We start from the raw sequence: 20,832 nt of genomic DNA, 5'->3' as shown, positions 1-20,832 counted from the left end.
TTTTATTTTGATGTTATTTTCTCAATATAAAAGGGGAGCTCTTTCGGAGTTTTCATAAGAAATTCTCTTTGTATGGATGCAATGTGTAGTTTATATTTATTGAACATTCAAAAAACATAATAGTGAATTAATCTCATCAGGCATTATACATAAAGAAAAATATTCTAATTTCATTACATTTTTTTCGGAAACCTTAAGGTCTGTTTATTTGTAAGATTTTGGTCCTAATTTTACTATTCAATTTTTTTTTTTCTCTAGAAATATCAAATTAAACACTCAATTTTTATTTATTTTATTACACTTAAATCTAATTTTACATTCAAAACATCACATCAATATATATTTATATCACATCAAATAACTACTTCAATTCAAAATCAAAACTCAAAACCAAAACCTCACAGGTAGCTTTCTGCACTTCTCTGATTCTGGTCATTTGGTGTCCGGGAATGAAGCGTCAAGTTACAACAACCTCAGCCGTCTATCAAACTACGGACCATAACAAGCAGGCTGCAGATACTTTTGTCGAGCCTACAAGTGATCAGACACAACATCATATGTTGCCAGAGTTGCCAGGCATTACAGACCCCATAATTCAGTGTCCTGAATTGCTTGATGGGCTTGATGGGAAGACGAGTGACAAACCTTTGTCGGTGGACGACAATCTGGATAACTTTGGCAGCTCGACAGCTCCAAGTACTCTAAGTAAAACCACCGCTGATGCCAGTGACGACTTTGGTAATATTTTCGATGATTTGGAAAGCCTGTCCAACATAGTGAAAAGGATCTTGATGATCCAGCTATCGTTCATTCACTCTTTGGGGGTTATATCCTGTAGGATTTGGTGTTTGGAGATTGTAATTAGTTCGAGAAAATTTCAAGTAATATCGTATATTCAATTATTACTTTTGTTCTTTATTTATCTCGCTTGAAAAAATAAATTCTATACGTTTACAAAAAAATCACAATTTTATCCTCCAATCACGCATGGAACAGCCATTTTGCGAACATCTTGCACGGCCAGAGGACAGAAATTGCAATTTTTACAATTGTATAGGATATATTTTACCTCTAAGGTAGGAGTAAAGCTGGATCTGAAGATCCAGGTTACTTTGGGGGTTATACTGCCTCTGGGGGTTGAATCCTCTACAATTTGATATTTATGAGATATTGTAATGTTTTTTAACCTGTAAAATATACACAAGAGATAAATTATACGAAGAACTAAAATAAAAATTAAAATTATAGATCGAAACCTTCCTTTTGAGCTCAGATCCGCACTATTAATTGATAACGAGACCGAGAAAAAGACTACTACCTCGACAGTAGCCAATAGACGCCCAAACGGATAAAAAAAAACCAACCATGAACTTAACTTAAACCTTTACCAATTCCAAACATCAAGTTTGCCAAAATTTCTCGGATGTAATCTATAAAAACACTCAATCAAACATACAAAAAGACTCATTAAAAAATGTTACGATTGAAACTAACATAAAAAATCTCACCGGAATCTGAAAGAACACAAAGAGGAACTAGAGGCGGAGAAAACAAGGGTACCACAAAATTGAGATACAAAAGTTGGGCAAAGAGTTATTTATACACAAAATGAAGTGCCACAAAACCCTAATAATCCAACCACTTCGATATAACCGAAGTTAAGTGGGCTTTGATGGGCTGGATGATCCTTTAAGCTAATACTATTGGACTTGATAATGTCTATGATCCTCAGCATAAATGCGAACCACGGACGAAAACTTATTAATATGATTGACTAATTCAGCTACAAGACTATTGATTTAGATTTCTCTTGTAATTGAAACCTCATGTGTTCCTTTGAATCGTATTGTTTCTATGTTGTGGAATCATGTTCATAACTTCATTCCTTAATTAGTTGTCATTGTATTGTGTTGTATTTGTACATTAATTATAGAAAAATTTTTGAACCGCTAATTAGATGTTGGTACTTGAGACCATTATAAAAAATAAGCTTCAATAAAAGCAGAAATGAACTAAACCAATTAAGATGTCAAATAATTGTATGGTATTCTTTTCATCCATTCTTATCACATATTTTTAACTATTTCTATTCGAGTTTTAATTTATTTTTTTGCTTGATTTATTTTTTTACACCGCGGCTTTGAGGTAGTATATGTTATATATATATATATATGCTCTTGCCTTTTACTTGTTATGCTTCATCTTCTTCTTCTTTTTTTTTTTTTATTTTTTTATTTTTTTTTTTATTTTTATTGTTTTTAGAGTGGTTAAGAAAAAAAAACAAATGTATAAATAAAGAATTGTTTGATTTTTTTATTTATTTAAATGTTCCAAATTAGAAATAAAAGAGATGAAATGAGAATTATTACTTATTTAAATCTTTTACAAAAAAATAAAAAAAACTTAAAATATTTCAAAAATTGATCAAGCTTTCCAATATTTGTTTTCCTTGCTTATATTTCTAAATTATCTTACACATATAATTTTCCAAACAAAAACGGTATGTTTGATTTTTAATTTAAATTAAAGTCAATATTATTTGGTTTCTACGATTTTTTTTTTTTATTATTATTTTGTCAAATGAAACATCACATTAAAATAATATTTAAATAAAAAAAACTCAAACCAAAACAAAAGTAACCATAAAATGGATTAAAAACTATCTAAACATAATAATTTAGGATAAAAGAAGTATAAAATTAGCTCTCAGATTTCTTTGAATTGAAGGAGCAATGAATTTTAGCGTCTGTGGTGCAAAAGTGCACCTCACAAGAGAAAAACCAAAATGGTCGAAGGCTGAACCACTATGCCTGGTTTGTTTGTTTGTTTTTTTATATATATTTTCAAAAGAAGTAGAGCACAAAAAAACTACACATTATTATATATTCTTACAATTGTAAAAAGAATTTTCAAAAAATGTGAGCTTCATCTATATTTTTGTATTTAAAATAAAAAATAATAATAATAATGGGCCAACTTTTTTTCCCTTTTTTTTTTTTTATTTTAAAAAGATTCAAAATTTACTAAGAAATTGACGCCTATGATCTTTCTTTTTTAACTAAAGCAAAACAAAAAAGTAGGTGCGATTTTTGGCCCGATTCACAAATCAGACTGAAAAGGAGAAAAGGTCGAGGCTGCCGTGGTCCGGAAACTCGCCGATCGATGTAACTTCTCTCAGCCATGAATTTCTCCACCACATATGGCTCCCGATAAGTCCGAGGAGGAGAAGCAGACAGAAAACCCTGGAGAAAAACATTGTCAAGGAAGATGAAACTGAAAGAATTAAAGGCAAGAAGGATCGCAGTGGTCACTGCTACACTTACTTTTTTGGCTGATTTTGAAAACATTTACAGGCTTTGGACGTTTTGTGGAGAAGAAACGGTGGAGATACACCAAAAACAAAAAAACAAAAGTTTGTAGAACTTTAAGCACAGTGATGGGAATTTAGGGGATTGCTGATATGTTCTTATTGTGAGGAGATTCTTTATTTATTTTTTTATTTATTTTTTCCCTGTGAATTCTTATAATTCTTCTATAAAATTTTCTGAGTCTTGTGAGACGGATCTTGCTCCTTCTGGCATGATCATTGGTGTGGCGAGAGGACTGTTGCGGCCATGAGAGGTGGTTGGCACCCCATTTATACGTGTGTACTTTTTCGAGCATTAACAAAGGGGACAGACTGTGTTTGTTTGGGGGTTTGAATTTTGAATTGGGATTTGAATAGTAAAAATTTTGAATTTGAATAGTTGTATGATGTGATACAAATAGGTGTTGATGTGATTGTAAATTTGATTTTTAGTATAATATAAAAAATGAAAAATAAGTGTTTAATTTGATGTTTTTGAAAAAAAAAATGAAATGAATTAGTAGAAATTAAATCCAATTCCCCAAACAAATAGACCCGAATGCGTGTGGGATAGGATTTGTAGAGCTGTGTCCAGCCTGTTTTTTATTTTTTATTTTTAAAATATTAAAATAATTTAATAAAATTTTATATAATTAGAGTAAAAATTGAATACAGAATAATAAAAACAAAACTTAAACTATTAAACTATACCCTTATATATATACTCCTCCGTCTCTTTTGAAAGGGTTTGAAGTTTTGAGTAAATTAAGAAATAATATTATTTTATTGATTAATGGAAGTGTATAGAAAATTTCAATATTTTTTCAATCTGATTTTTTTGTATAAAGTAATTATATGTATAACTGTAGAGTTGTAATTTACATAAAAATTAAAAATATTTTGTTATTAGTATATAATTAATATTACTAAAAAAAATGATACTTTTGAATGAGACGGACAAAAATAGTAAAAACGTTTTACGAATTAGGACGGAATGAATATTTATTTGTTAATATATTTATAAAATCATTTATTTCAAAATATTTAATTTATTAAATCGGGCCGGACCAAACGAGGCCTAAAGTTTTTTGAGCTTATTTCTTTAGGCTTAAGCACGAATTTTTGATGGATTCGGAGTGAATTTTCAAACAGTCCATAATTTTACTAGCTCTACGCCTAGGAGTTCCCTATTTAGGTGGAACCAGGGCTAGTCCTGGGCCCGGACGGGATGGGCGTCCGCCTAGGGCCCACGGTAAATAAGACTCAGTTATATATTTATGTTATATATTTATAAGTTTTACATATAAAATTTATTTGATATATGCAATTATAAAGTATAGTAATTAGGTGGTGTCTATTAACTACATTTACGGACAGGAACGGAGAACCAAAAAACTCTTTGCTCTGCTCCATGGACTCGAATTTGCGAGGGAATGTTGCATTTTGGCCGATTTGGATAGAAGAGAGGTCGACGGTGATCAAACTCTGAACTGTTCATGCTTCGAGAGTTGGTCTTTTGTTCGTGTTCGAAGGAGATTTATTTGATACATCACTTCATAACATACCGGGAATGGAATCGTGCCGCCGATTGGCTTGCCTCACAGGCTCGCGACATAGTAACTTCTTCACAGGCTCGTGACATAGTAACTTCTCAGACTCTTGATACGGCTGTTCTTACAGGTCACATCTGGGGGATTAATTATCTGTATCGACAACGATGAAACTACAATATTTTTAATAAACAGAGGAATTGATGCATGTGGACGATGCTACTGATTTTGACTTCAGTTTATTTCAAAAGCATGGAATTTTGCTGGTTTTTGTTGCATGTTTGTAATTATGTTTTCGTATTTTGGTTTAAAAGAATCTTTTTTTAAGGAAACTTATAGCAAATTGATTACATAACATAAAAATAATGAGTATATGTAGTATATTATTTATTTTAAAAAATGTGTAAGGTATAGAAATTTTTTTACAAAGAAAACAAATTAAACCCGTCTTTAACTTTGTTAGAATATGAAATTGAAATTATCTATTTCAATCATAAGAATAAGTACATATTTATAATAATATACAAATCGTCTAAATAAGACAAGAATCATACGAATATTTAAATAAGATAACTACCATTAATATAATATATTGCTTCTAAATATATTTTAACAACCCTCTTCAAACTCAAGATATGATGGAACAAACTTGAGTTTGATACAAGTGGCCAAAAAAGATATAACTGAGATCTTCCACGTTCGAATTTGAATTCGCCAAGATTGACTGAAAGTGGTGTAGCCGTCCGTTGGATCAGTGTTAGAAGCAAAACTCTAAACACCGTTAGAATTGGAAACACGTCTCGCTCGCTCACAACGGAACTAGAGCCGAAAACAGGATTCGCTCACTCTATAGAGCTAGAGTTGGAAACATGACTCGTTCGCTCACAACAGAGCTAGAGTCAGAAATAGGACTCCCTCGCTCTCAATAGAATTAGAGTGGAAAACATGACTCTCAACGTCGTTAGAGTCGAAAGTAGACTCTGTCAGAGACAGAGACGACATGAGAATAACAACATGATCGTGGATAGAAACAAATACATTAATAAAATATAAAAATATATACGGGATATAACGGGTCATGGAGGTATGCGGAGAGAATTTGGCTCTGATATCATATTAGAATATGAAACTGAAATTTTCTATTTCTATCATAAAAAATGTACATGATATACAAATTATCTAAATAAAACAAAAATCCTATTGATATCTTATTAACTATCATAAATATAATATATTATTTTTAAATATATTTTAATAAACTTGATAGTAAATTTAGTTGCTGGTTAGCATAGCCCGTGGCTAACCTGACAGTACTCTTGCTTCTATAAATGTGTTGCTTATATAAATGTCTTTTATTCTTATATATAAATTCCTTAATTAAATATATACACACATTTTACTCTTGCTTATATAAATGTCTTTTATTCTTATATATAAATTCCTTAATTAAATATATATATATATATATATACATTTTATCACAGAACATCTAATATATAATTGATTTTAAGTATTTTTATATCTATAATAATCTTTTAAATGAAAAATTAATATATTTCTATAAAAGAAAAAGAAAAAAACATTAGAGATGCATTAAAAAAAAAAAAAAAAAAAAAAAAAAAAAAAAAAAAAAAGAAGAAGAAGACACTCATGTAATCAAAGTCACAATATTTATAATTTAAATTCTATTGAATTAGATTTGAAAGTTGTGCATCTAATTATCCTTCCTTCTATTAATGATATAATAAATAACTTGCACAAAGTAATAATAATTATGTATATCTAATCCAAGATCTCACTTAGCTTATTGACCATTCTTTGTATATGGTAAACTCCTTGACTACTCAATATAGAAATTACTATAATGTTGTGTTTCTATGCATAACCTTATTTTTACACAATATAATAGATGGAAAATATTTAATTTTCTTATTAAATATTAATTTATTTTTCATAATATAATCTTCAAATATGTCACTCATAGAAAATATTCAATTTTAACATATGTTGATATATATATATATTATATTTATGGAAATGGTCCGACCCAATATCAATTGTATATATATATATGTTTATGTGACCCTAATTGTAATTTTTTGAGAAATAATATTATTTCGTTAATTCCAACATGGTATCAGAATTAAATTTTTTTTGGGTATCTCCATAACTCGTTATATCACGTATATATTTTTATATTTCATTAATATATTTGCTTCTATCCACGATCATGCTGTTATTTTCATGTTGTCTCCGTCTCTACTACTCCACTGACATAATCTACTTTCAACTTTAACGTTCGTTGAGAGTTCTGTTTTCGACTCTAACTCTGTTAAGAGCGAGGGAGTCATGTTTCTGACTTTAGCTCTATTGTGAGCGAGCGAGTCCTGTTTTCGACTCTAGCTCTATAGAGTGAGCGAGTTCTGTTTTCGACTCTAGTTCCATTGTGAGCGAGGGAGTCCTGTTTCCAACTCTAACGTTATTGAGAGTTCTGCTTCCGACTCTGATCCAGTGAACGGCTACACCACTTTCAGTCAAAATTGGAGAATTCAAATTCGTATATGGAAGATCTCGACTATATCTTATTCGATCACTTTTCATCATATCTTAAGTTTGAGAAGGGATGTTAAAATATATTTAGAAATAATATATTATATTTATGGTAATTATATTATTTAAGAAATTCGAGACAAGAGGCGATGAATAATCCCCTATATTGATATTGGTGGTTGTTCATGTCAGACTTACACGAACTATTTTTACCGAAAGGGAGATATAATTTATAATATTGGTATGACTATAATATTGACTCGCCAAATATTAAAATTATACATATGATGTATGTCCATATATATTATATTATCAGTTCATATATGGTATTGTGTGTTTGTTTGAAGGATTTTGGTGGATTTCCACTATTCATCCAATTTTTTCCCCCCAAAAACATCAAATTAAACACCTATTTTTCATTTTTTATATTATACTAAAAATTAATTTTACATTCAAAATATCACATCAAACCCTATTTATATCACATCATACAACTATTCAAATTCAAAATTTTTACTATTCAAATCCCAACTCAAAATCCAAACCCCCAAAGAAACACACCTTATACTATATATTTTTTATTTGTGTATCATATGTTGTTAGCAAAATTTTAAAATTTAGTATAATGACCACGGTCATATAACATCTATATATATGTATACATTAAAGAAATTAAATTATATTATTATTATTATTATTTAAATTGTTAGAAAAATCAAAATTTGTGAGCTTTCGTTTTCATCTCTTTAATAAAAATGCATATTAATAATTACATAATGCGGTATTTAAAACACGTTTAAGGCTCCCTGGATCCCGAACACCCAGGACATCCTGCAAGCTAAAATTGTAGTGTGCCCCACATACGTTTCTCAGATCCAGGACCATCCAAGATAATTAGTCCAACTGCAATAATACCAGCTGCAGAAAAATAAAACCCTAAAATGGCGAAGAAGGAGACAGAAGGCACTAACCATATTGTTCTGACACAGAGTCGACTCTCCCGATAAAATATCAAGAGACTGAACTCTCTTTTCCCCGACACTCCAGTTACAGATTTGCAGGTTCGGCTGCCCTTCCAAGTGAATTACGTAGATCCAGTTCCTTCAATCAGCTGCCCATGGAGACACAAGGTGAGAATTCGACGCCGGCCGGAGATTCCCGGCGCAGTCCCGTCGCCGGAGTGGAAGATCGTCGGGAGGCGAGTGGTGGTCAGATTCAACCAAATGTGGTTCCCGCCGGCGGAGGGGATCGTCAAGCTCCGACCCCACGGCTGCGGTGGACGGCGGAGCTTCACGAAGCGTTTGTTAGGGCGGTGGAGCAACTCGGCGGAGCAAGGAGTGAGTTCTGATCTCTACTGTCCTTTCTCTCTATCCTTAATTTACCTTCGAGTTAGGGTTTTCAATTCTTTTTTTTTTATATTTATTTATTTATTTCTTAACTGGTTTCTGCAAAACCTAATTAACTTGTTTCTTGATTTGATTTATTTGTTGGTGGTTTAGATTCTTGTTCTGATTAAATTCCGATGTTGACATGTTTCTTTCTTTGCTTTTATTTTTCATCATAGGAAACATGTTTCAGATTACCTCAGATGTGTAATTTATTGTTCTTTAGGTCATGATGGAGTAATGAAGAGTATTCATATAAATAAATAGTATTTTATTTCTTATTTTTTCAAATTAATATATAAAGGAAACACTTAAATGTGTTTTCTTATAAGAAATTGTATACATATTTTATAGGAAATGTATAATGAAAGAATTGAAATCAAGTTTCAAATAAATATTCAATAGTCTGATTTGATATACTGTGGTTTAGCTTCAGATTATCTCTAGCTTAATCCACTAATTAACTTTAATTTAATTTAAAAAGTAAGCTTCATATATATATATATACATATATATATATATTACAAAATTCAAGAAATAAAAGTACTTGGTATATAAATTTATCTTTTCTCATTAGTAATACAAAGTTAATAGTTATAATAGTGAGTGACATAATATTAAGAAAGCCAAAGAAAGAAATGAAAGGTTTATACTTTCTAATACAATGTGAGTATTTAATATTCTCATTTAAGTAATTAAACAATCATTCATACATACATATAGTGGGTGTGTTTATTTGATTTTCAAACTCAAATCAATAATATTAAGATAGAATACTTCCTAATAATATTATATTAATTTATTTTTTTACAACATATTATATTAAAATTCTATTCAATCAAAATTGAAATATTAAATTTATATTTAAATCAAAACCAAACAAACTCAATATATTTATGATAATATATGTATTATATATGTAATTCAATAATAATGGAACGATAAAAGTATAAATAAAGTGATAGGTAATTCAAACAATAGATAATACATTATAGGTTTATTGTACTTTCAACATTTGACAAAACTTTATCTTTCAAATTAAACAAAGTTCATTAGTTCATTCATGTTAAACATATTCAATAAATATTCAAAGTTTTTGAAATAGTATACAACTATTTTGATTATCAGTTCTAGTGATTATAGTAATGTTGGATACATTTTAAGATGCAAGAATCCTTTCGAAATAAATAAGTAACATGTTTGGAAAGTTCTGGAGGCCACAAGAGAACATGAGCATATACCGAAATAAGTTTTTCATCATATTTTGAAACATGTTTATATATATATATATATATATATGAGGTAAGAATCCATAGTTGCTATTGTTCGAGCATATACCCTTAGTAACTTTTGTGTTAAGGTTAACTCAATTGAGGTTTGTGGATGAGTAAATATAACAAGATTCGGAAATTTGGTAGACTTTTTATTCTTTCGAAAATATCTTAAGATACAAATATGTATTAACTATGGAGACCAAAATTTTGCTTTTCGTTCTTCAAACACAAAGTAAGTTAACATTCATTAAACTCTGATTATAAGAATTGAATGAATCGCGAATCTCTTGGTTAAGTTTATGTGTTAGTATTAGTAGAAGATTCACATCGATTAGAAACAAAACGAGCAATCCAGCTATTGCATTAATCTTTGTCTTCTGGTTTCCTTGTGTATATTTTTGATTATTTTTGTATACTTGTATGTCGTTTTGTAAGTTACCTTTTTTAAACTTCGTTTTGTTTTTTCACCGAATATTGGGATGAAAGAAGCATAGTTTTGTAACTTGCACAATAAAAGCTGCAATTTGTCCTATTGTAACTAGAAAAACTTTCCAAAATTTATTTGAAACTTTAATTCATTAGAAAGAATAACAATGACATGAAAATAACCGCGAAATATGAGGTCTAGTCAATTCAAAACCCTAAAATGATTGATCAACAGTGAGAGCCTTCTCATCCATTCTACCCATTCTTTCCAATTCATTTCTCTTAAACTTATTTCAGCTATATGAATTGCCTCTTTAGGATGACAATGGTGCGGGTTTGGGATGAATTTTACGGGATGTAGAACCCCTCATCCTAGAAAATCATAAGCTGCAGATCCCAAACCAAACCCATAATCCATCCTACTTGAAACCAATACAGAAAATCCTTCTAGTTTTATACTCTCTCCATCCCTCATAATTTATTCCTATTTTTTATTTTCGTCCGTGCCACATAATTTGTCCTTTCCTTTTTTAGAAAATTGATTATACACTTTAATCATATTTTAAAATTTTAATTTTAATTAATCTTAATCTATAATTATTTTTACTAATATACTTCTTAATTACTTACTAATTATACTTTACCTATTATAATAGGTTCATATTATTTAGGATGGAGGGAGTAAAAAACTACATAGATTTTATTTTATATTTTTATAATTATATAATAGTATAATATAATAAAAAATTCAAACATAGAACATCAAAAAATTTAAATTTCAAAGACATCAACCAGAGCATATGCAATGGTTAGGCATAACTTTGCCTCTATTAATTAGCTGATGGGGAAGTGACGTGGTTCTGTTTAGAATCTACACAAATGCAAAAAATAAAAAATCACACAATAGCTTATTCATAGTTAGATAATCTTTTATGACTTGAGAAATGCCTCATTCACACGAGGCCTAACCAAATCAACTATCATTATTTTGTCTCTATTCTCAAACCATTGACAAATGCCTCACTCACACAACTGCACATACTCTCACATTGGTAACATCGATGCTGCAATGATAAACAATGAAAAAAGTGAGTGAAAGATACAACATACTTAAAAATTGTTAGAAAATAAAAGTAAAAACCAATGGAGATTGTGGAAGTTTCGACTTCGAAACTTATACAATATACATAATCATAAAAATATATAACATTAATATTTAAGCAGATTTAGGACAGGGCCGGATTTCGTCAAGGACTTTTGATTAAATCCGTAAGCCACCTTTGGCCCATTTGTGTTTAATATTTAAGATATGTATGTATCAAATTATTAACATGAACATGCTCTATTAATATTGGGGCCGGGAGGGACCTCCAAGGAAAAGCTCACTTCAATCGTCATTCCTAGGCCTTTTTAAGGCGATATCCAATGAGAATAGTACTAGTTTGTATCAACTAGAAGGTAAGTACTGTTTTCTTACCGACTTCTTAATTTATATCTCAAGGTTTACAAGTTGAAAAACAAAAAAAGATGTTTGATCCCCGTTGTTATAAAAAATAAATACAATAGGAGTGTGCAACAATAAAAATAAAACAATACAATGAGTATTTCTAGGAAATAGAAAACCAAAATCTTGGAAAGTATGTTAAAACCTATAACAAGAATGTTAAGTAAGCACAAAATATGCATGATAAATCACGACTTGGAGAAACACACAAAAGTAGGGGTTGAAACTATCATAAACCCCGCGAACGAATTACTATATGTCTTAAAAAATGTTTTATCACTTAATGCACATGAGTTCTTTCTTATTTGTTTTAACATGCTCTTTCCCATATCTATAAAGTAAAAAAAATTTTGCAACTAAATCATAGAGTGCGTGTGGATGTTGCTATTGGTATTTCAATAATTAGCGTGTTATTAGTAACATTTTAAATTAATTAAATAAAACTTTAATGTAACGTAACTATATGTTTGGTATGATGTTTTAAATAAAATATATTTTTCACTAAATATAATTGAAAATACATATTTTTGGAAGGGCGGGGGGAGGGGAATAAATAGTGTGACGCTCGCTATTGCCTCACCCAAAAATTATATGTATAGGACATAAGGACATGTACAAGAATTACAAAAGTATTTGTCGTAGAATTAAATTTGTTGTGGGATAGATTCTAGTGAAACTTGTAAGTTTCCAATGAAATGGATGGATGGTGCAGCTCATTGGGAAGAAATGATATTGAGAATCCATAGATTGGCGCGGATGCATATCGACTACTTATTATTAGCACAGCTCTAGCAATACTCGAACGACACTATGATTGCTTCCACCATTCTCGCATATTTGATACAAACTTTTTTCGAAAAACAGGTAAATTAGAATCATATTTACTTAGTTGAATTCATTATTGCAGAAGCAACACCTAGAGCAATTATGGGATTGATGCATGCTGAAGGACTAACCATTGCCCATGTCAAGAGTCATTTGCAGGTTTCATTACAAACTTCTTTTATTTTTTTATGACTTTGTATACACTTGAGACAACATTTTAAAGAATCTGTGCTGATTGATATAGAAGAAATATAACCATTTCATTGATGTTTTTCAGAAATTCAGGCAAGGGAAGGTTGCCCGAAGATTGCTGAGAAATGGATTCCTACCTGCTGCCAATTACAGTATATGCTGCCATTAATTTTTTTCATATTTATATGGCATGCATTGATTACATTTACATGAGTTACATTTTTATTTTTATTTTGGTATCTTCAGGCCTTGTGAGAAATGAGGATTCAGCAGCACCTTCTCAGATTTCTGACCATGTAGAGACATTCAATTGGAACTTGTAAGAAAATTACACATTTTTGGTAATCATGCTTACTTCCGTTTTGCATTTTTGTGTGTACTAAGAAGATTTAGAACTCATACAAGGTTGCGAGATGAACACCAAGCCAACTCATCTGGAGCTGATATCCATGCAAATTTGAATCAAGCAATAGAGGTAAGCTATTTTCAAAATGAATAATTTAGTATACTTGTTTGTATTTTGATTTTGATAAAAAAATATTTTGAATTATTTTAGGAATAGTAAAAGTTGAATAGAAAATGGATTGTTGATATCATATTTGTTTGTTTAGTATTTTAGTTTGAAATGTTGTTTTCACGTGAAATCTGAGAATTTATGCTGATAATATAAAAATTAATATTTTTTGTTAAATTGTTAATTTTTTGTGAGAGAGTAGAGTTTATATTATTTGAATATGTATGTATATATTATTTCTTTTCTTTTATTTTAATATTCATGGGAATGGTATTAGCAAAAAATTATTGGCACAACAAACCTGATCAGGTTTCTATTAAAAATAACTATTGAATGTAGTGTTTTGAATATAAATTAGATTTTAGATGTGATATTTAAATGAAAAAATAAGTTTTATTCCTAATGTAATATTTGTATGAGGAATTTTTTAATTGAATTTTGCATTCTTCAAAATATTGTGATTGAAAGGGCAAACATATAAACCCTTATATTATGTACTTTTAGGTATTATTCTGATGCAATTTTCTAAATCTAAAAGGGAGCTCTTTTAGGATTTTCTCAAGAAATTCTTTTTATATGGATGTAATGTGTAATATATCTTTAGTGAACATTCAAAGCACAACAATGAATGGATCTCATCAGGCATTATACATAAAGAAAAATATTCTGACTTCATTACGTTTTTTCAAAAACCTTAGCTTTCTGCACTTCTCTGATTCTGATTATTTGGTGTACGGGAATGAAGCCTCAAGTTACAACAACCTCAGCCATCTATCAAACTACGGACTATAACAAGCAGGCTGCAGATACTTATTTGGAGCCTACAAGTGATCAAACACAACATCATATGTTGCCAGAGTTGCCAGGCATTACAGACCCCATAATTCAGCGGCCTGAATTAGTTGATGGGCTTGCTGGGAAAACGAGTTACAAACCTTTGTCGGTGGATGACAATTTGGATAACTTTGGCAGCTCAACAGCTCCAAGTACTGTAACTAAAACCACTGCTAATGCCAGTGACGACTTTGGCAATATTTTCGATGATCTGGAAAGCCTGTCAAACATAAGTGAAAAGGATTTTGATGATCCAGGTAAAGTTTATTCACTCTTTGGGGGTTATATCCGGTAGGATTTAGTGTTTATAGATGGTAATCAGATCTGTTTGTATGTTTAACTACATCGATCATCTTTCTTTCTTTTTTTTCTTTTTTCTCTTTCCTTTTTTTTATAACTACATTGATCATCTTAAGGCTGCTGGGGTTGGAAGTAGTAAATACTTGAATTGAAATTAGTTTTTGATTTAATATTTTAAATGAAATTAACTTTTGTGAGGTACATATATACTCCTTTTGTCAGCCAAATTTATTATGGTTTTTCTTTTTGTTCAGTCACCTAAATTTACTCCAGTACTAATTTAGATAAATTAAGCAAATAAACATTTAACTATTATTTATAACTATTTTTATTTTCTTTAATTTCTAACGAGATTTTCGAAAGGTCCCCCAACTAGTTTTTTCACTTTTATCACTTTTTCTATAGAATATTTATTGTTTGGGAGTTTGAATTTGGGGTTTAGTATTTGAATCGTAAAATTCTTAAGTTGAAATAGTTGTATAATGTAATATAAATTGGTGTTGTAATACTGATTTGTAGCATAATTTAAGAAATGAAAAAATATATTTGATTTGATATTTTTTTGGGAGAAAAATTTGATAAATAACTTTGGTGCAGGTTACTGAACTATGCTGCACTGATTGAAGTGGAGGTCGCCATTGCTGGTTCCAACGCCAAGCCCCTGAAAAATTGTCTGTTCAGCAAGTGGAGATCTCAAAACTATTCCGAATCCTTCCTCTATGGTCATCCAGAATCTTCTTATCAACTCTGATTGGCATCCAGGACAGCTTGATGGTTCTCCAGCCTTTAACCACAGATCACCATCTGCAGGTCATCTTCATTGCTCCACCAGCTCCATGGTGCTCAAAACATTTCTGGCCAGTCATATATATATATATGCCTCACACTATTTGGGGATTGTCTTTGAACAACTGTGGAAATATAGCTACTGGCAAGCATGTGCCATATCTGCGGCAATTAGGCATAGGTCATGTTCTCACCATCGCCAGCATGGCCGTGTTAGCCCTTGTTCAGTTTAAATGCCGCCGTTCAATCCTCAATTTTGGTTGGTGCTCCAAATTGCCATTGTGGGGACTGGGTAGGAATGCCATTTTAATTTCCTTGTCAATGATACGATGCTCATCAGGGTCTTGTTTAACTTGAGCTCTCAATTGGTGGATCTTGTCAGAAGTGTAATATAACGATGAGGGAAGAGTGGAGAATGTGTCTTGGATGCTATTGGTGATTGCTGTCCTCAACTTTTGCTGCTTTCATAGGTGTTGATGGCTTTAGAGGAAAAAGAATTATGTAGTTGGTGGTAATTGTAGCATCAAGAAGTTATCCTAGTTTCTGTTCCATATAGTTTGGTTGTTAGATCTTGCATGAGTATTTTCTTGCATGAGCATTTACTCTTGTTTTTTCCTTTATTTTTTTTAAAAAAATCACCCTTGTTTCATTTGTTCTTTGTTCTTGTTTTCTAACAAACGTGGTATCATAGCAGGTTCTTCGAGCTAATCTTTAGGTGTTTATCTAGTTCATCATTTCGTTGTGCAATGGTTACTAGTTCCAATTCTGTTAGCATGTCTCAACAACAAATACCCATCTCCGGGACGTTTTCGAAACTGTAGTTTCAGAGACGATCAATGATGAACCTACAAAAGGAAAAATCAGAAATGTAATGCAAATGCCCTCTTTTTTTTCGTTTCCATCCAACAAGTAGTGGATGAGTCCATCTTTTCATGAATTGCAGTATCCTCTAAAGTATATCAACCATGGACAATCTTGAAGACATAATTCCAAGGATCAAGAAAGGTAATTGCAATTAAACTTCAGTCACTTTGCAGAGACTCCGAAGCTTCAGGTATGAAGGGAAACGAATCTGTTCAAGATTAGTTAAGAAAGGTTTTAGTCATTATTAACCAAATGAAAGCATATGGCTAAAAACATACAGATGAAAAAGTTGTTGCGAAAATTCTCAGAAGTTTATGACTATAATTTGATTATGTTGTGGCGGGAATTGAGTAGTCTAAATATCTCTCCAAATTTTAGTTTTATGAACTCATGCGTTCTTTACAATCTCATCTCATGAAGCTTGAATCAATTTAAGGGGTCAAGTACTGATGACCCGAGACCTGACTCGAATAAATTAAATCCAAGATCCAAGCGGGATCCGATAATACCTGGATCCGACTTGACTAGCTTTATATCCCAAGAGACCCGAGGAATCAGACAGACCCACCACAATAATTTTACAATTCTTAATAATTTAACTCAAAATTAACTCATGACCAAATATTATAATAAATAAATAAATCAAATTAAAAATATTTTAAATATAATTATATTATTAAAAAATATTTTTACAACATTAGCATATGTTTTAATTTATTTCTAATCAAAATTATTTATATCATAAACTTAATCAATTGTTAAGCACATTTTGTTCCAATAATAAAATCAAAAACTTCCCATTCACAATAACAAACAATAACCAAACAAATGCTGAGAACCATCTATATTACAACTTACTCTCTTTCTATGGGATCAACAATATATATTATTAATTTTAAAATTAAATTTTGATAAAAAATATTTTTAATATATTTCATTTCCCTTTATAGAAGATATAATTATTATTAAAAATCATAAATATAAAAACCCTAAAATAAATATAAATAATAGAAACATATACTCCATTTTAAGAGTTGAAATGAATACTTTTCTTATTGGATTATTTTTAAAATATGTGTAAATGATAGCAAGGGGATTGTGTTTTGTTTGGATTTTTTGCTATTAATTAATTTATTTTTTCTACAAAAAAATATTGAATTAAATATTTAGTTTTTATTTTTTATAAAACATAAAAGATATTTGTTTAATGTTTTGATTGATTTATTTTAACGCCAGGTATAAGATGGTATGGCTATAATATAAAAGATAATATTGAATATTGAATATTATTTTTATGTGTAGAAAAAAAAAAAAGATGACAAACAAATTCTTATTTGTATTTTAAGTATCATAGTAAGACTTATTTATACAACATCAATCGTCTATAAAATAAAAACCAAACCCTAAAACAGATTTCTGTCATTGGTTGGAAAACCTCTAAACTACATTCATAACTTCGAGCACCCACTGAGATTATCCGGGTTCTGTCCAACTCAGTCACCACCTATAATTGCAAATAATTACCCTTTGAATCAAGGAGTACTCAGGCAGTCGATCGACAGGAGGAGGACGTCTTCCCCCCAGGGTAAGGTAGGGTAGGGTAGGGAATTCAGGCCAATCAGTCTCTTGATTTTGAGTTTTCAATGGTGGATCCCCTTGGAAGCATTTACACAGATGGAGTCCTTTCAATACGCCGCTGGCCCTTCCATGAACACACAAGGTCTGAGTTCGAAGCATGTCGAAGGAATAGAAGATCAGAAAGCGAGATTCAACCGAATTATGTGGTTCCTAGCTGAGAATTCCCTTTTTTCCAATCTTGTTGCAACCTTCCCCAAGCCTGAAGTGTTGGAAATTATTAGAATTAAAATCTAAGCCCAAAATTTTTGGTATTGAAATAATTGAATTGAGATAAGAAAATACGCGCAATCGAATTCAGATCTACAAATTAAGGGAAGATTTTGTGTTATTCAAGTCTACTAGGCAATGTCTCTTGAGAAACCGCTAGGGTTTAGGATGAGATATGAAAAGTATCGCAACCCTAAAGTACATATATTGTGTTTGTTTGGGGGTTTGGATTTTGAGTTGGGATTTGAATAGTAAAAATTTTGAATTTGAATAGTTGTATGATGTGATGATATAAATAAGTGTTGATGTGATGTTTTGAATGTAAAATTGATTTTTAGTATAATATAAAAAATGAAAAATAGGTGTTTGATTTGATATTTTTGGCGGCAAAAAATTGGATGAATAGTGCAATTCAATTCAATCCCCCAAACAAACTCGAGATTAGCAATTACAAAGTCATAAAATTAGGAGTTTGAACGATACCTCGGAGTGACTCTTGAATTTTTCAGATTGTTGCCTAGATTGTTCCAGTGCAGATTTTGGAAGCTTTTTTTGATGATGTGGAAATCCCTTGAAGGTATTTGGTATTTAGGGACTGAGGATCTTGTGCTTATAGACTGTAGGATTTGGTATTTATGGACTGGAATCAGATCAATATGCAACTATACTGCTTTTTAATCTGCAAAAAAAAAAAAAAAAATAACCAATGAAAAATTAGTAAAAAATTTCAAAAACAGCCATGAAAATTAAAGATCGAAACCTTTCTTTTGAGCTCAAACCTTCACCACTATTAATTGGTAGTCGAGACCAAGAAAAGGAAGCGCCAGCTACGGCACCAATAGATACCCAAATGAACTCAACGCACCAGCTATGAAATCAGCTTAAACCCGGACCAATACCGGTCATCAAGTTTGCCTAAATAACACCAATAAAACTTCACAAAACACACTTCAAGGAACACACAAAAGACTCTTCAAACAATAGACATGGTTGAAGTAAACAAGGAAAAGCACCTCAATCGTTAAAAGCACCAAGACGAACAAGAGATGGAGAGAAAACGGCGAGAATGAGATACAAAAAGTTGACAAAAGAGTTCTTTAAATACAAAATGAAGGATCACCATTAAAACCCTAATGATGAGAGCTAAGTGGGTTGTAATGGGCCAGGCCATCTTCGGACCAATGCTATTGGGCTTGATAGTATGTATGTGCTCGGCACAAATGTGAATAATGATCGAGTGCGCTTAATCTCTTTTTGATTTTTTATTTGAATTTTATTTTTATATTGTTATCCTTCAAACCGATGCTATTGAGCTTGATAGTATGTGTGCGCTCGGCGAAAATGCAAACAATCTCTTGAATTTTATTTGAAATTTTTTTACATTAATTATTATTCTTCGAACTAATGCTATATTGGGCATGATAGTAAACGTGCCCTTGGTAAAAATGCAAATCATGGGCAATAATCCAACGGGAAGAGTAATTGCTCCTAATCTCTTGTTGATTTTGTATTTAATTTATTTTTGCATAAATTGTTATCCTTGGGACAAATATACATATTACGTATATAGTTGTTATATGTAAATATGTTAAAAAATATAATTACGCTTTACAAAGCTAAATATTACAATTTATTGATATATAGAGATATAGTAAAAGGGTTCTGAAAATTAAGAAATAAAAGTATAAAAAAGCAATTTGAAATACTAAGAAAAAGAAAAAATTGCAATAAATATTTCAATTCACTAGCTTTTTTATTGCTACATGGACAAAATATATTTTACATGTGTCAACTTTTGTGAGTTTTGTCCTTAGTAGCACAATCTCACTTGCACCTATACTGGAAGGACACATGTCATGTGATCCAGGTACTATGCGAGCACATGCAATTGTATCCATTGTGAACTTGATGCAACCAGATACGAAAATCATAAACTAATGACACGTGTTAGATATATTTTGTAAGGTGACAATTAAAAAAAATTGATAATTATCTAATTCAGAGTCTAATTTTTTTTTTCATTTTTTTATTTTCTACATTTTTAAGATCAGTTGGCTTTTTTAAAATCAAAATAATACTTTAAATCAACGAAAGATAATTAATCAAAACCAAGACAAATCTGACAAATTCATATGAAGTTTATTTCACTCTCTAACTATAGATGTAAACTACTCACTAATTATGGTTAGAGAAACAAACAGAACAAAATTAAACATCATTTGAGATTTTATTGAATTGACGGGAAGCAACTCGAAATCTCTTTGGAACAATTTTTTTTTTCTTGCCTCGTCTCTTGTACGATCTCTCTTTTGGATGTGCACGGCTCAGCTCTATATAGTGAGATCTTTATTAAAAAATAATAATAATAAAAAAATAGAAGGCCTGTCTCCCACTTTTTTTAATATCTCAGAAATAATTTTTTATGCTTTATCCACTTCTAAAAGATTTTTCCATAACAATTTATTACCATAATTATTTAGAAAAATTACCTATAAGCACCACTAGTTTGAAAAGTCTACAATATTTTCCACATAATTTAAAAGTTGAATTAGATTTTCTTATATTCTTAAAAATATTGCACAAAATTTCTTTTCAAGGGATTTTTTTTTAATATTTTAAAAAGTACAGAAGACTATC

The 20,832-nt window shown here is 30.6% G+C and overlaps 1 long non-coding RNA gene across 2 annotated transcripts; it reads right to left on the bottom strand.

Moving 5' to 3' along the window:
- Nucleotides 1–17,673: 17,673 nt before the first annotated feature.
- LOC127247880 (uncharacterized) lies at nt 17,674–19,258 on the bottom strand. 2 transcript variants are annotated; one of them, XR_007837941.1, is made up of 4 exons: nt 19,209–19,258; nt 18,975–19,110; nt 18,679–18,874; nt 17,674–18,187 (listed from the first exon to the last, which is right to left on the bottom strand). It is a non-coding gene; the product is annotated as an uncharacterized LOC127247880 (long non-coding RNA). The 2 variants fall into 2 exon arrangements; XR_007837940.1 differs by having other exon boundaries at nt 18,975–19,251.
- Nucleotides 19,259–20,832: the final 1,574 nt, after the last annotated feature.

Source organism: Andrographis paniculata, unplaced genomic scaffold (genome assembly GCF_009805555.1).
Source record: "Andrographis paniculata isolate CXL003 unplaced genomic scaffold, ASM980555v1 Contig32END, whole genome shotgun sequence".
Taxonomy (NCBI): domain Eukaryota; kingdom Viridiplantae; phylum Streptophyta; class Magnoliopsida; order Lamiales; family Acanthaceae; genus Andrographis; species Andrographis paniculata.
The sequence above is the reverse complement of the archived record's forward strand: the minus strand, read 5'-3'. Positions and strand labels throughout refer to the sequence as shown.